The sequence below is a fragment of the Oncorhynchus tshawytscha genome, linkage group LG08, assembly GCF_018296145.1.
Source record: "Oncorhynchus tshawytscha isolate Ot180627B linkage group LG08, Otsh_v2.0, whole genome shotgun sequence".
In the NCBI taxonomy this organism is placed as follows: Eukaryota; Metazoa; Chordata; class Actinopteri; order Salmoniformes; family Salmonidae; genus Oncorhynchus; species Oncorhynchus tshawytscha.
The window spans coordinates 56,417,207-56,431,833 of record NC_056436.1 but is presented as its reverse complement, the minus strand read 5'-3'; positions in this window follow the sequence as shown (position 1 = coordinate 56,431,833).

The following is a 14,627-nucleotide window of genomic DNA, read 5'->3' as shown; positions in this document are numbered from 1 at the left end:
GAACAAATTTTTGGGGGAAAGTATGTGAGGAAAATACCATTCATAATAGGGCAGTAACGAATATAATGTAGAGGTCTGACTTTATAAGGCCTTGTAACTTGGGGTGAAAAGCCCTTGTGGTGCACAATCCCTTATTATAAAATGGCCTAACATTTGTTATTACACTTCTCCTGTTCAACACAGACCCCACGATGTAGTTCAAATGACATGAAATTAATTTTGGATGCAGAAAAATCTCCCATCGGGTTTGAATGGAACCCCCACTGAATGGCGAGTCTGTTGTTGGGGTATGAGTGGTGCTTGATCTTTTGACAGTCTGGGGATGTAACTGTGAAAGGCACCCTGAGGAGCCTGCTTGTGTGTGTCAGGTATAGAGTGATCACCCTAATGCTCACTGACAGCTCATGGCTTGGGCTCAGCTGCTGGCGTTTATGAAGGAAGATCTTGGGTTTCAGGCGGCTCTGCTTCGAGCTTGGTAGCGTGGGCGTGGGGTCCCAGCCCCAACAGTAGCAGGAAGAGCAGCCATGCTGTGCCTCCACTGAGTCCTGCGAGGCGTGGCATGTCTCAATGCCCGAGGACCCCTGTCGGTGTTACATTTCAACACGTAATTAGATTGCTAATGTAGTGTGAAATTAAATGTGCGTTTTTCAACAAAACCGGAATTCTCTGAGGTGACTCCCTTTTTTCCCCCAAGGTGCCAATAAAGTGCATGGTTTCCTTCAAGGGCGATATTACAATGGAGTCATAAATGCTGCTCCATCTTTGTTGCCAGTATAAACAACCGCCTTATAATTACTTTATTTGACCCCCCCGTCTATCTCCTGGCTGTTCTTACCCTCATTTCAAGGTTATTTCAGAATAAAACAATTATGCATATAATGGATGGTTGTAGGTTTTTCCGAACCTCCCAAGCTTTGCAATAGCTTTCAGCTGTCTCTTTATGACTCTTTGGGAATATTTTTTAAGTCCCAGTCATTTGATAATAGCCTTACAGTTGACTAGCAGTCCTCCATTCCAGAGGTGAAAGATAATTGTCCCCATTCTGAGTTTCATGTTTTAAATGTGTTGCATGTGTACTTCTGTTGACTTTATGTTCATTCATTCACTCTGCCTTGGGTCTAATTTCATAATTGGCAGATTTAACTTAAGGTTGAACGTTTATCACATGAAATGAAACAATCAATTCAACGTGGAATTGGTGAAGTAGACAGATGGTAAAATGCTGTACACTGGGTGTGCAAAACATTAGGAACAGCTTCTTAATATTGAGTCCGTTTGCCCTCAAAACAGACTCAATTTGTTGGGGGCATGGACTCTACAAGGTGTCAAAAGCATCCCACAGGGATGCTGGCCCATGTTGCTTCCCACAGTTGTGTCAAGTTGGCTGGATGTCCTTTGGGTCGGTAGGCCATTCTTGATACACACGGGAAACTGTTGAGTGTGACAAACCCGGCAGCATTGCAGTTCTTGACAGAAACTGGTGCACATGGCACCTACTACCATACTCCGTTCAAAGGCACTTTTAACCCTCTGAATGACACACATACACAATCCATGTCTCAATTGTCTCCTCCCCTTCATCTACACTGATTGAAGTGGATTTAACAAGTGACATCAACAAGGGATCATAGCTTTCACTCTGAATGTCATGGAAAGAGCAGGTGTTCCTAATGTTTTGTCCACTGAGTGTATATCCATGCCAATGTTTCAAAAAAATAAAGCTGCTAGAAAAATATGGTGGCTTGAATGAAAACCACTAGCTGTTGGCGTACACTCTTCCAATATACACAAGGAATACTGTGAGCAGGCTCTTTGTAAGAAAAATACCAAAGTTCTAGATAAATTAAATTTTCTGTGGGTCAGTGACCTAAGGAATGATTAAAACAGACCCTGAGCTGCAAGCCCAGGTAGGTGTGTCTATAGACATTAGGGGAATGGAATGGCTCATAATGTATTTTTCTTTAGGGAGAGTTTGTCGTGGCTCAGGCCCATTTTTACATCACATGTCATGTCCAAACGCCAGATTTCCACACTAACTGCGTGTCTCGTAAATAACGGCAGTTAATTTGCTTCCTCGATGCGTTTACCAATTGTTGAATTGCAAGAAACACAGGAAGGCATTAAAATGAAACTGTCCTGGGCCTTGCGCGCAGACAGGAAGCATACTAATTTCACTTGCCATTAACACCGCGAGCCATTGGGTGTTTCACAGCGAAAAGCAGTCTCTTCATTCGCTCACTCCGTCATGCGATACACTGTATGATGCAGGGGAGCACACATCTGGTGACAATCACGGGTATCTGTCTTGACAGCATAACTGTCAACACGCATCTCCTGCACCAAACCTCTGCTGGCTTTCATATGTTACCCCTACATTCCAGAACCCATTTCTTTGTTTTCTCCCTCAGGAGCTTGTTTGCACAGATGACTCCATGATCTCCTGTTTTTTTCCACGGATAAAATACTCGACTCGGAGTGCATTCTTCAGCCGGCAGTTGTTGGAAACAGACTGCACACATTTGGCTTCTTTGGATTAGTGGTATTTGTTCATGTGTTTACCATGAACATGTCTATTAAAATAGAGCAGTAGTGGACATTCTGCTGGGAGTCAGTTGTTCTCTCTTCTGGTCATGGGGGAGCTGTTCTACTGCAAAGTGCAAAGTCAGAGAGAGGGTTGGCTCAAGGCCATGAGTGAGAAGCATGGAATCCTCTCCTCTATTGGCTGAATTGGCCGCTAGCGTCTAGGCTTGACAGAGTCCTGCTTGGTCTCAGGGGTTCATAAGTCTGTTGAATATCTCCAGTAGCTATGTCAGACCAATGATTTAGATGGAAAGAATGGTTAGCTATCTGAACAATGAGGTTTGATCATAATTGCATTTTGACAAATCCAGCAACTAGCGTCAGTGTGTAAAATTAGTTGTGTTTGGTTATAGTTTGATTTGCCTCACCTGACTCTGAGAGGTGGTGAAATGAATGCTTTGTTTGACCAGCGGCCCAGGTGAGTGAAATGAAGGTGCCCTTGCATTTCTCCTGTAAGTTAGAGTGTAGAGGACTGGGTTTGCCATTTGAATGGCTTTAAATGTTCTTATGACAATCATCAATTGCATCAATGCACTACGTAGACATGAGAAGTATGTTTTCTCTCAGACTGTGTAAAACGGATACCGACCCACTATTTCTTTACCTTCCATAAATGCAGGGTGGAGACTGGCAATAGTAACCATGGAGAGTCACGCTGGCATTTGTCACTGAAACTGAAGACCACTCCCATCTTTCAAGGACCTCAAGTCAGTCTTTTCATTCCTTTGCTGTCATAAGCTTCTATTACTCGGTTGTCTGTTCTTTATTGTTAACAATAATTAATCAAACGTCAGCACACACTTCTGCAGGAAAGGAGAAACCATAGTCGAATTTTAGTTGGCAATCGCTTGAAGTTCTGCTTATTTTGAGTCTTTCTGGACCGTGAAAGCTGCCAAACAGCATTAACCTTCATCCAGATGCAATATGGAAAGAGGTCGGCTCCTCATTCCTTATGATATGGAGTGCCTAAAGAGGTTTACTGTACATTGTTGGATCAAGGTTTGCGGTCCCCTCAGGCTAACATCAACCTGGCCAGCTGGTCTTCTGGTGGTGATAGTTGGCATTACATTTTACTGGCCTTTAGTGAAACACCATAGTAATCCAGATCCATAAAATAAAATAATGAATAACAGATGGGTTAGGTGACAACGTCACAAAAAAGATGTGCACGCTTCACTGGGGCAGAAGTTTGGGAGTTGTTGTGATTCTGGATGGCCAGATAGCTAGCAACAATGACAAGAAACTGCTATGTTTTATCTGGTTATTCAAAGATAGACAGAACAGACACGGTTAACCTTGATTTTACAAAGTAAAGACCAACCAAATAAAACTTATTGCGAGGAATGTGCAAGGGCTCCATGATGAAAAAAAAAGCATATGGTTCTTGAACACTTAAAGAGATTGTCAGCAGATGTGGTTTTCCTGCAAGAATTACAGAAGAAAATGAGAAATGTAATATTTAAAGAGGAGCTGGGTTAGATTGGCCTATGCTGCCACCTACTGTAGTAACAGCAGAGGTGTAGGCATCCTGATAAATAAGAATATACCCTTTCTCTTATGTCCCTGCACAGAGACAAGAAGGCTGTTTTATAATATTGAATGATACCTTACATGGTGAAAAGTACACATACATTTCATTGTATATCCCACCAGGGTCAAATCTGGTGTTTTTAGATAGAATTCAAGCTATATTAGATCAAATCCAGACAGGAACTATTATTGTAGCAGGCGACCTAAATCATCCGATAAGATAAGATTGACAGACGTAGCAATAAAAAAATCCAATTCAAGGAACCTGAAAAAAAGTAATCTCTGCAAATAATTGACAGGACACCTGGAGATGACGATTCCCAACTCCAAACGTTTTTTCTTTCAAAGAAAGAAAAGCTATTCAAGAATTGGCTACATTCTTTAAAAAAAATGCTCTCAACTATTTACTGGGTCCAAAAATCCATGTCATATGGATATCAGATAATTCTCCTGGATCATGCTTAATTGCACCAACAGAAAATACACTTAGCGACAGAATATGAAGAATGAACAGAGCGCATCTTCAAGACTCAAAATGTATTAAATACAGTGCATTCAGAATGTATTCAGACCCCTTCCATTTTTCCACAATTTAATACGCCTTACATTTTAAAATTGGTTAAATACATTTTTTACTCATCAATCTACACACAATACCCCATAAGGACAAAGCCTAAAACAGTTTTTTTGAAAATATTGCAAATGTATTACATATAAAAAACATAAATGCCTTATTTACATAAGTATTCAGACCCTTTGCTATGAGACTCGATATTGAACTCAGGTCCATCCTGTTTGATCATCCTTGAGATATTGCTACTACTTGATTGGAGTCCACCTGTGGTAAATTCAATTGATTGGACATGATTTGGAAAAGCAAACACCTGTCTATACAAGGTCCTACAGTTGACATGGCATGTTAGAGCAAAAACCAAGCCATGAGGTCAAATGAATTGTCAGTAGAGCTCCACGACAGGATTGTGTCGAGGCTCAGATCTGGGGAAGTGTACCAAAAATTGTCTGCAGCATTGAAGGTCCCCAAGAACACAGTGGCCTCCATCATTCTTAAATGGAAGAAGTTTGTAACCACCAAGACTCTTCCAAGAGCTGGCCGCCCGACCAAACTGAGCAATCGTGGGAGAAGGGCCTTGGTCAGCGAGGTGACCAAGAACCCGATGCTCACTCTGACAGAACTCCAGAGTTCCTCTGTGGAGATTGGATAACCTTATTAAAGAAGGACAACCATCTCTGCAGCACTCCTCCAATCAGTCCTTTATGGTAGAGTGGCCAGACGGAAGTCACTCCTCAGTAAAAGGCACATGACAGCTCACTTGGAGTTTGCCAAAAGGAACCTAAAGAACTCTCAGACCATGAGAAACAAGTCTGGTCTGGTGAAACCAAGGTTGAACTCTTTGGCCTGAATGCCAAGCATCACATCAGGAGGAAACCTGGCACCATCCCTACAGTGAAGCATGGTGGTTGCATCATCATGCTGTGGAGATGTTTTTCAGTGTCAGGGACTGGGAGACTAGTCAGGATCGAAGTGAAGATGAACGGAGCAAAGTACAGAGAGGTCCTTGATGAAAACCTGCTCCAGAGAGCTCAGGATCTCAGACTGTGGCGAAGGTTCACCTTCCAACAGGACAACGACCCTAAGCACACAGTCAAGACAATGCAGGAGTGGCTTCGGGACAAGTATCTGAATGTCCTTGAGTGGCCCAGACAGAGCCCGGACTTGAACCGGACCTAACATTTCTGGAGAGACCTAAAAATAGCTGTGCAGCGACGCTCCCTATTCAACCTGACAGAGCTTGAGAGGATCTGCGAAGAATGGGAGGATCAGAGAAGAATGGGAAAAACTCCCTAAATACAGGTGTTCCAAGCTTGTAGCGTCATACCAAAGAAGACTCGAGGCTGTAATCGCTGCTAAAGGTGCTTCAACAAAGTACTGAGTAAAGGGTCTGAATACTTATGTAAATGTGATATTTACGTTTTTAAAATGGAAAATTTCTAAAAACCTGTTTTTGCCTTGTGATTATGGGGTATTGTGTGTAGATTGATTTTAGAATAAGGCTGTAATGTAACAAAATGTGAAAAAAGTCAAGGAGTCTGAACGCACTGTATGTAAATGGCAAAATTGACAAAATGTAAAAACCTTTCACATTATAAATATAGACATAGAGGACAGAGAAAAGCCGACCCCCAATATAATTTGGGATGCTTTTAAGGCGTACATTAGGTGAATGATAAACTCATACTTGGCAAAAGTTTAATCTGAGTTAGAAATAAAAATGAAAGAAAATAAAAAATAAATCAGTATTTTAGAAAAATACCATAAAACTCATTACAAGGAAAGAACTAAATCTACGATACAATCTTTTACTTTGGAAGAGAGCCAACAACTAAAGGTTAAACTCAAATAAAGCATACTACTTAATGGCAAATAAACATGGTAAACATCTCACAGCTATCACAAAATGAATACACCCCAAACCAGTTATAATTTAAAAAAATAAAGATGCAAATGCTTTAATTTAAAATAACAATGCGATTAATGACCATTTTAAAAGTTTCTGTGAAAATCAATATGAATTAGAATTAACCTGTTGAGTGTAGGGGGCAGTATTTTGATGTTTGGATGAAAAACGTATCCAAATGAAACTGCCAATTTCTCAAGCCCAGAATCTAGAATATGCATATAATTGTCAGATTAGGATAGAAAACACTCTAAAGTTTCCAAAACTGTCAAAATATTGTCTGTGAGTATAACAGAACTGATATTTGTCACGTTCTGACCTTTATTTCCTTTGTTTTGTATTTATTTAGTATGTTCAGGGCGTGAGTTGGGTGGGCAGTCTATGTTTGTTTTTCTATGATTTGGGGATTTGTATGTTTCGGCCTAGTATGGTTCTCAATCAGATGCAGGTGTCATTAGTTGTCTCTGATTGAGAATCATACTTAGGTAGCCTAGATTTCACTGTTTGTTTGTGGGTGTTTGTTTCCGTGTCTGTGTTGTTCACCACACGGTACTCTTTTGGGTTTCGTTCATTCCACGTGTATTGTTTTTTTGTATTCAGTTGTTCATGTGTACTATTTCTTATTAAAAGAACCATGGACACTTACCACGCCGCATATTGGTCCTCCGATCCTTCTCGCCTCTCCTCTTCGGAAGAAGAGGAGGAAATCCCTTACAATATTGCAGGCGAAAACCTGAGGAAAATCCAACCATGAAGTGCCTAAAATAAATTAATCTCCCTGTTCCATTGCATGCCTTTCCTCCATTTAAAGGGATATCAACCAGATTCCTTTCCCTATGGCTTCCACATGGTGTGAACAGTCTTTAGACATAGTTTCAGGCTTTTATTCTGAAAAATGAGCGAGAACGATCACATCGCGTCAGTGGATGGCTGGGTGCCAGCAGAGTTTTGCATGCGCAACAGCTTGGAGCAGACTATTTCTGGTGCACTCACATCCGTAGCCATGAAGTGCTTTGAAAGGCTGGTCATGACTCACATCAACACCATCATCCCAGAAACCCTAGACCCACTCCAATTTGCATACCGCCCCAACAGATCCCCAGATGATGCAGTCTCTATTGCACTCCACACTGCCCTTTTCCACCTGGACAGAAGGAACACCTATGTGAGAATGCTATTCATTGACTACAGCTCAGAGTTCAACACCATAGTGCCCTCAACGCTCATCAATAAGATAAGGACCCTGGGACTAAACACCATACTCTGCAACTGGATCCTGGACTTCCTCACGGGCCGCCCCCAAGTGGTAAGGGTAGGTAACACCATATCCGCCACGCTGATCCTTAACACAGGGGCCCCCCAGGGGTGCGTGCTCAGCTCCCTGTTCTCCCTGTTCACTCATGACTTCACGGCCAGGCACGATACCATCATTCAATTTGCAGATGACACAACAGTGGTAGGTCTGATCACCGACAACAACGAGACAGCCTATATGGAGGAGGTCAGAGACCTGGCCATGTGGTGCCAGGACAACAACCTCTCTCTCAACGTGACCAAGACAAAGGAGATGATTGTGGCCGACAGGAAAAAGAGGACCGAACACACCCCCATTCTCACCGACGGGGCTGTAGTGGAGGAGGTTGAGAGCTTCAACTTTCTTGGTGTCCACATCACCAACAAACTAACATATTCCATCCACGCCGTGACAGTTGTGAAGCAGACATGACAAAACCTATTCCCTCTCAGGAGACTGAAAAGATTTGCCATGGGTCCTCAGATCCTTAAAAGGTTCTACAGCTGCACCATCGAGAGCATCCTGACTGGTTGCATCATTGCCTGGTCTGGCAACTGCTCGGCCTCCGACCGCAAGGCACTACAGAGGGTAGTGCGAACCAAGCTTTTCTGCCATCCAGAACCTCTATTCCAGGCGATGTCAGAGGAAGGCCCTGAAAATTGTCAAAGACTCCAGCCACCCTAGTCATTAAGTGTTCTCTCTGCTACCACATGGCAAGCCTAGTGGTTAGAGCATTGGGTCAGTAACCGAAAGGTTGCTAGATCAAATCTTCGAGCTGACAAGGTAAAAATCCGCCGTTCTGCCCCTGAGCAAGACAGTTAACCCACTGTTCCCCGGTAGGCCGTCATTGTAAATAAGAATTTGTTCTTAACTGGCTTGCCTAGTTGAATTACTTATTTTTTTTTAAACAATATGAAATCAAATGAAATGTATTCTACAAGAACCAATATCACTCCCTAGAAACACTCCTGAACAATCCTTGTATAGCTTTTCAGAATTCACTGATAAATTGGCCCACATCGAAAACTAAAGGCATAGATACCATATATTACTTGGTAATAGGAAATGCATGTATTTCCATGACAGAATTACAAAGCAACTTAATGCAACTTAAAAGTTTAATATCAAGACATTTTTATTTGAAATATTTTGGACATTAGAGCAATCTTGAGGGAATCCTATTTGAGTCAGAAAAGGATATTCATATAATGGTAAGATATACAAAACCTTGGAGAGAGTGTGTCCAACTGAAAAATATATATAAACTATTGGAACCAAGAGCTAATAATAACTGATATTGGCACAAGATGGAGGGAATGTTGGAACATAACTAGTTAACAAAAATGTACGCTTAATCCAGTATAAATGAATGTATCGAATGTATTACACAAGAGACAAAATTCACAAATTCTACAGCGCAATGACAGTCGTGTCTTAAGTGTAAAACTAACAATGACTCAATAATCCATGCCTTCTGGGAATGCTATGAAGTCCATGTTATGTGTTGATTTAGAAAGTTGGCTGTCAGAAGTATTACACTATAAATGTACTCTTAAGCCATCTGTCTGCATATTTCAAGACTTCAAAACTGGAAATCAACCAAACCTCCATCATTAACACAATGGAAAGGTTAAATGCTTTATTGTCTAAATGTTGAAAGTGTGTGGGCGATGGAGCGAAACAAAATGGTGCTGTTTGAGGCCATTTGGTGTAGAGTGATGCTGGCGCTGGATATTGGGGTGCGAGCAGTTGGGTCTGGGCAGGGGTGATGTTGTTGGTGTCCGTCTGTATGTTGTCACTTGTATGTGTATGTTTTGTGTAAAAATGTATTAAAATAGAGAAAAAACAATGTAGCACACCTGATTTGTCACAGCACTGTTGGGGAATGGATGAAGATGATATGGAGAAATCTGACACGCACATTACATCTACACTCTATGTTTTACTGATAACTGCGTTACAGCCAGTAACCATAAACTCATGTCAAATTCCCCCATGTTTTTGGCCCTTGAATTTAGGTTGTATTTTATTATTAGTCCTCAGAGATAGACATGAGATCAATCAGATCTCATAAATACACATTCACTCACTGACCTGTAAGGACTGTTCTCCTTCCCTCTTAGCAGGGCCATTAATACCACTTTCTAAAAGCAATAGATCATTGATGTTACATGATCAAGATGATTGAGGGGAGGAAGTGGTATGGTGTAACCTGGAACAAGGATTAGCCAGACACAATGAGAAGGAATCCACCATGTACCCACAATCCCTTTGAGTCCAAAAACCACTTCCCTCTCCTAGTGGGTGTAGCCTTGCTGTGGGTTCAAATTCCATAGGTTCGACATAGTGCAGAATGTTTCTGGAAATATTTGGATTTCTTTCCAGACCTTTGCTATTTTTGTGATTTTTTTTAATGACTTGCTAAAAGAGAGGGCATTAAATGTATTTGTGCAGGGCCTGAGCTGAAAGTATGTTACACATGTTTCATCTCAGCACCAAAAGACCACAACTTGTCACTCCTTCCAATTGGGGTATTGAAATGTGTCTTTCTTTATTTGTCCGCGAAAGGTTTGAAATGGATCTAAACTCTGAGCTTAATTTTAATGTGATGATGGAGCAGAAGGAACGTTTACAGTGAGTTTACTTGGCTGTGTTTCGCCTAACCGTCAGATTGCCAGTGCTGCACTAAAAACACTCATTAGGTAAAACGTACGTTCATGAAAAATATTATTGACAGCATAGATTTATTAAGCAGATTTATTTATTTGTAGATTTATTTATGAATGGACAATGACATATTTTTTTATAGAATGAAGCATGGTTATTTAAGAGAGAGATTTAAGAGAGAGATTTGATTGGATTGAAAGCTAGTAAAAAGTCTAAAAGCTACCTGTGCATGCTCATCTACGGCAGGTAGCCTAGCAGCTAAGAGTGTTGGGCCAGTAACCCGAAAGGTCACTGTTTCGAATCCCTGAGCCGGCATGGTGGAAAAATGTTCTGTTCTGCCCTCGAGCAAGGCAGTTAACCCCCAACAACAACTGCTCCTCGGGCGCCGTGCATGTTGATTAAGGCAGCCTGCACCTCTCTGATACAGAGGGGTTGGGTTAAAAAGCGGAAGACACATTTCGGTTGAATGTATTAGGTTCTGCAACTGACTAGGTATGCCCTTTCCCTTACTTACGTAAATAAGACAGGCTATCAACTCAGTCAATTTGATTAGGTCTATTTGCTACCAGCCAACCATTATGTCAATGCTAAAAGTTCCTTTGCAACACACTAAGGCCTTGTTGATGCATATTATTGTATGAAGACATATGTACCTTCTGTCATAACACAACACCAGTCTGAAACCCAAAATAACAACTATTAATATTCATGTCACCACTGTCTAGACAGTCAGGAAGAGGAAGGTCAGAAAGGCACTGGTGGAATACGGTCCGATGCACTTCAAGAGACATTGGGTCTTACATGAAACAAATATAAACACATGGTAATATGCAGTAATTGGGGTTGCAAAGCTACTGTTAATTTAACATTTTTACCGGAATCTCTGGTAATTTTGGTAATTTATACTGTAATAACTTTAAATTGTTTTATTCATATACCGTGTTCATGTTTTTTAAATATCTGTGTCCATAGTGTCCATGAGTTGCTAGTGGATAGACAATATGGTTCAAGAGGAAATAGCCTAATTCATGGAAAGAGCATCTAATCAACAATGGCATTATTTTCAGTTAACTCTGCCAACTATTTACTATTTTCACAACTGCCAGCAGTTTGGCAGGTGTGAAATACTTAACTAGCATAAATGAGGGTTATCCCTCATATATTTATTATCCACATATTTAATCACACGGAAAACGTAGTAAATAAACCAAGCCGTACACATGCCTGATCCCTGGAGGGAAATATATCATGGAAAACTTTGTGTTCATATGAATCTCCACAAGAACAGTGCAAAACAACTCCTTAATTCACAAGAAGTTCATTATCTTATGCAACATTTGAAACTGAAATGGTATCCATTTACATTTGTGATGTTATATATGGCCTTCCAGAACAGAGGACTGAGCGATATGAAACAATAGTACTGTATAATGAAAGAGATTAACCAATGCTACACCATATGATCAATACTATATGAATATGTACAGGAAACTTAACTGCCCAGCTATCATGTAAGAACTAATCTTATGAAGTAACATTGAACATTGTCAAATTAGTCAAAGAATAGTAATTATACTTACATGATACATACATTTACTTCTGTTACATACATCCTGGACAAGCCCCATCCTGGACAAGCCCCATCCTGGACAAGCCCCATCCCGGACTAGCCTCCAAATAAGAGCACAGTGTGTTTATAGAGACCCTTATAAGTTCACATTAGATTGCATCTAATTACATTTTATAGCAACAATAATACTGATAAAAACCACTGACGCCACAGTATTTCTATCACGATTTCAACTAAGTAAAAAAAAAAGAACTGCGCTGCCCTTTTCAAATTGCAGACACCTTCACATACCTCTCAAAATGAGCCATTCAGCAAAATGCATGGGAAACAGTGAGCGCCCACAGAATTGCATGTTATTACTGTATGCATTGTGTTTATATTCACCCACTGTTTCTGACATCATTTAAAGAGTTTCCAGATTCAGTGTAAAGGGATATAGTATCCCGGCTGTTGGAAGTTGTTAGACTGAGCAATAATGTTTAGAGACAAATGAACTGGATGGCATTACCTCTTGACATGTCCAAATAAATTAGGTGTTGAGTTCTTGCTCCCCTCTGTCTAAGCACTCTTGACTATTCTCATACACTCTGGCACTTTCTCCCGGTGCGGCTATAAATTAGGACCCAGCCTAGATGTATTTAGGCCCTGTCAAACTGTAATCGTCCTTCATCAGCTAGACAAACTTCTCTCTAAACCAAGTGTGCTCAGGACACATGTCGATGAATAGATAGGTACTATTAACAGGAGGGGGTACTAGATTTATTGTTTTCACAGTAAACAGAGTGCACAAGTATTGTGTTTAGGCTGGGTACATGGCAGCGATATTTGTCAGAGGACTACCCAGGGAAAAGGAGTTAGTACCATATTCCCCATACCAACCCAATTCTTCCAGTTCTATATGAAGTCTAGGGACTAATGCTTGTTTCTGGACAAATGCACCACATCCAAATATAAACTTCCCATACAGCTCCTTCAGCTCCTTCAGTTCATTCAGCTCCTTCAGCTCCTTCAGCTCCTTCACCTCCTTCAGCTCACTCAGCTTCTTCAGCTCCTTCACCTCCTTCAGCTCACTCAGCTTCTTCAGCTCCGTCACCTCCTTCAGCTCATTCAGCTCCTTCAGCGAGTCCTGCAGAGTCGTTGACACAGTTGTTGAGTCGAGTCCTTGGAGAACAGTCATTAGTTCCTCTGAGGTTCCTCATCAGCATCATATTGCACTAGGCATGCCGGGTAATGCCTGCTGAATGCTTCCATTCATCCTGAAATGTAATCCTTGGATATAGGTGAGTCCTTCTGTTTCATACCACTTATTAACGTCAGAGTAAATCAAACCAATTGGGGTGTCATGAACATCGCTTCCCTGTCTGGAGCACTGAGGCTGTGAAATGCAACAGATATAATACTGCACTGTAAGGACGGCCTCTAGCGCTGTACAGTAACCCACAAGGACTGACACTAATTTCCCTATACATGAGTTCTAGTGGAACCAGGTTGTTAAATATGGTTTTGGGTAAGCAGGTCCTGGAGTGAGGGCAGCCGTGTGTACTGATTTGGTTCCTGAGGTTACTCTGCTGGTTACCTTTTCACTGTGATGCGATTGTCAACACTCTCTGTCAGTGTCAAACCGTTTTATTCACGATGTGCTAACACTACCGGTAACAGCTTTCTTGATGCAGCTTATAGCGCCGCCATACGAACAAAATCAAATTGGTATTGGCCTGCCACCTCGACGCAAACCTCGATAAATCTTATTCGGTCAACTGGGACCAATGTCTGTGGTTCTCATGAGTAACTGCATTTGGTTGTGCCTGACATGCACTTGGTGTCCTACTGTGCCCATATGGTACTGTTCTTCTCCACTGGGACAAACTCTAGCTTGCAGTAAACTGAAACCGTTCTTCTTGGCCTCATCAGTCAAGTGTCTTGTTGTGACCTGGACATTCTATACGTTCTCTGAGTTCAGCACAAAGGGCAAGCCGTGCGAGGAGGGAAACTCAGTTGTACCACTTCTGTTCGGGCCGTGTTTATGACCAGTGCTGACACCTGTGTCTGTGATGGAGATGGATCAGCCAACACCTGTAACCGTATTACTAATGATGGGGCTAACACTGGGGAAGCATAGAAGCATCAATCACATCAAGTCTTGCTGTAAATTGAATTGATTATCTGCTATTGCAGTAATCCTTCACACATGTTGGCTTGGTGTCGTACAGTGGCGAAGAATAACGGGAATGACTTGAGCCGCCAGGAACACTGGTGGTAGCTACTGTGACCTAATGCTCTTAACTTTTGGAGGACCCCTCAGCCTCCCTCTCTTGGCCAGTTCATAAATCACCTTGTGAGGCATGCCAAGAGGTAGGAAACAGCTGGTTTTCCAGACAGTCCATGCTTTATCCTCCACTTTAAAAAGCGACTGCAGAAGAGATGCTGAAAGTTAGCAGCTAATGATATGAAACTTCTATGCTCCATTCACTACTGTTAAAGGTAATCTTACAACAAGTTTTACTTATGA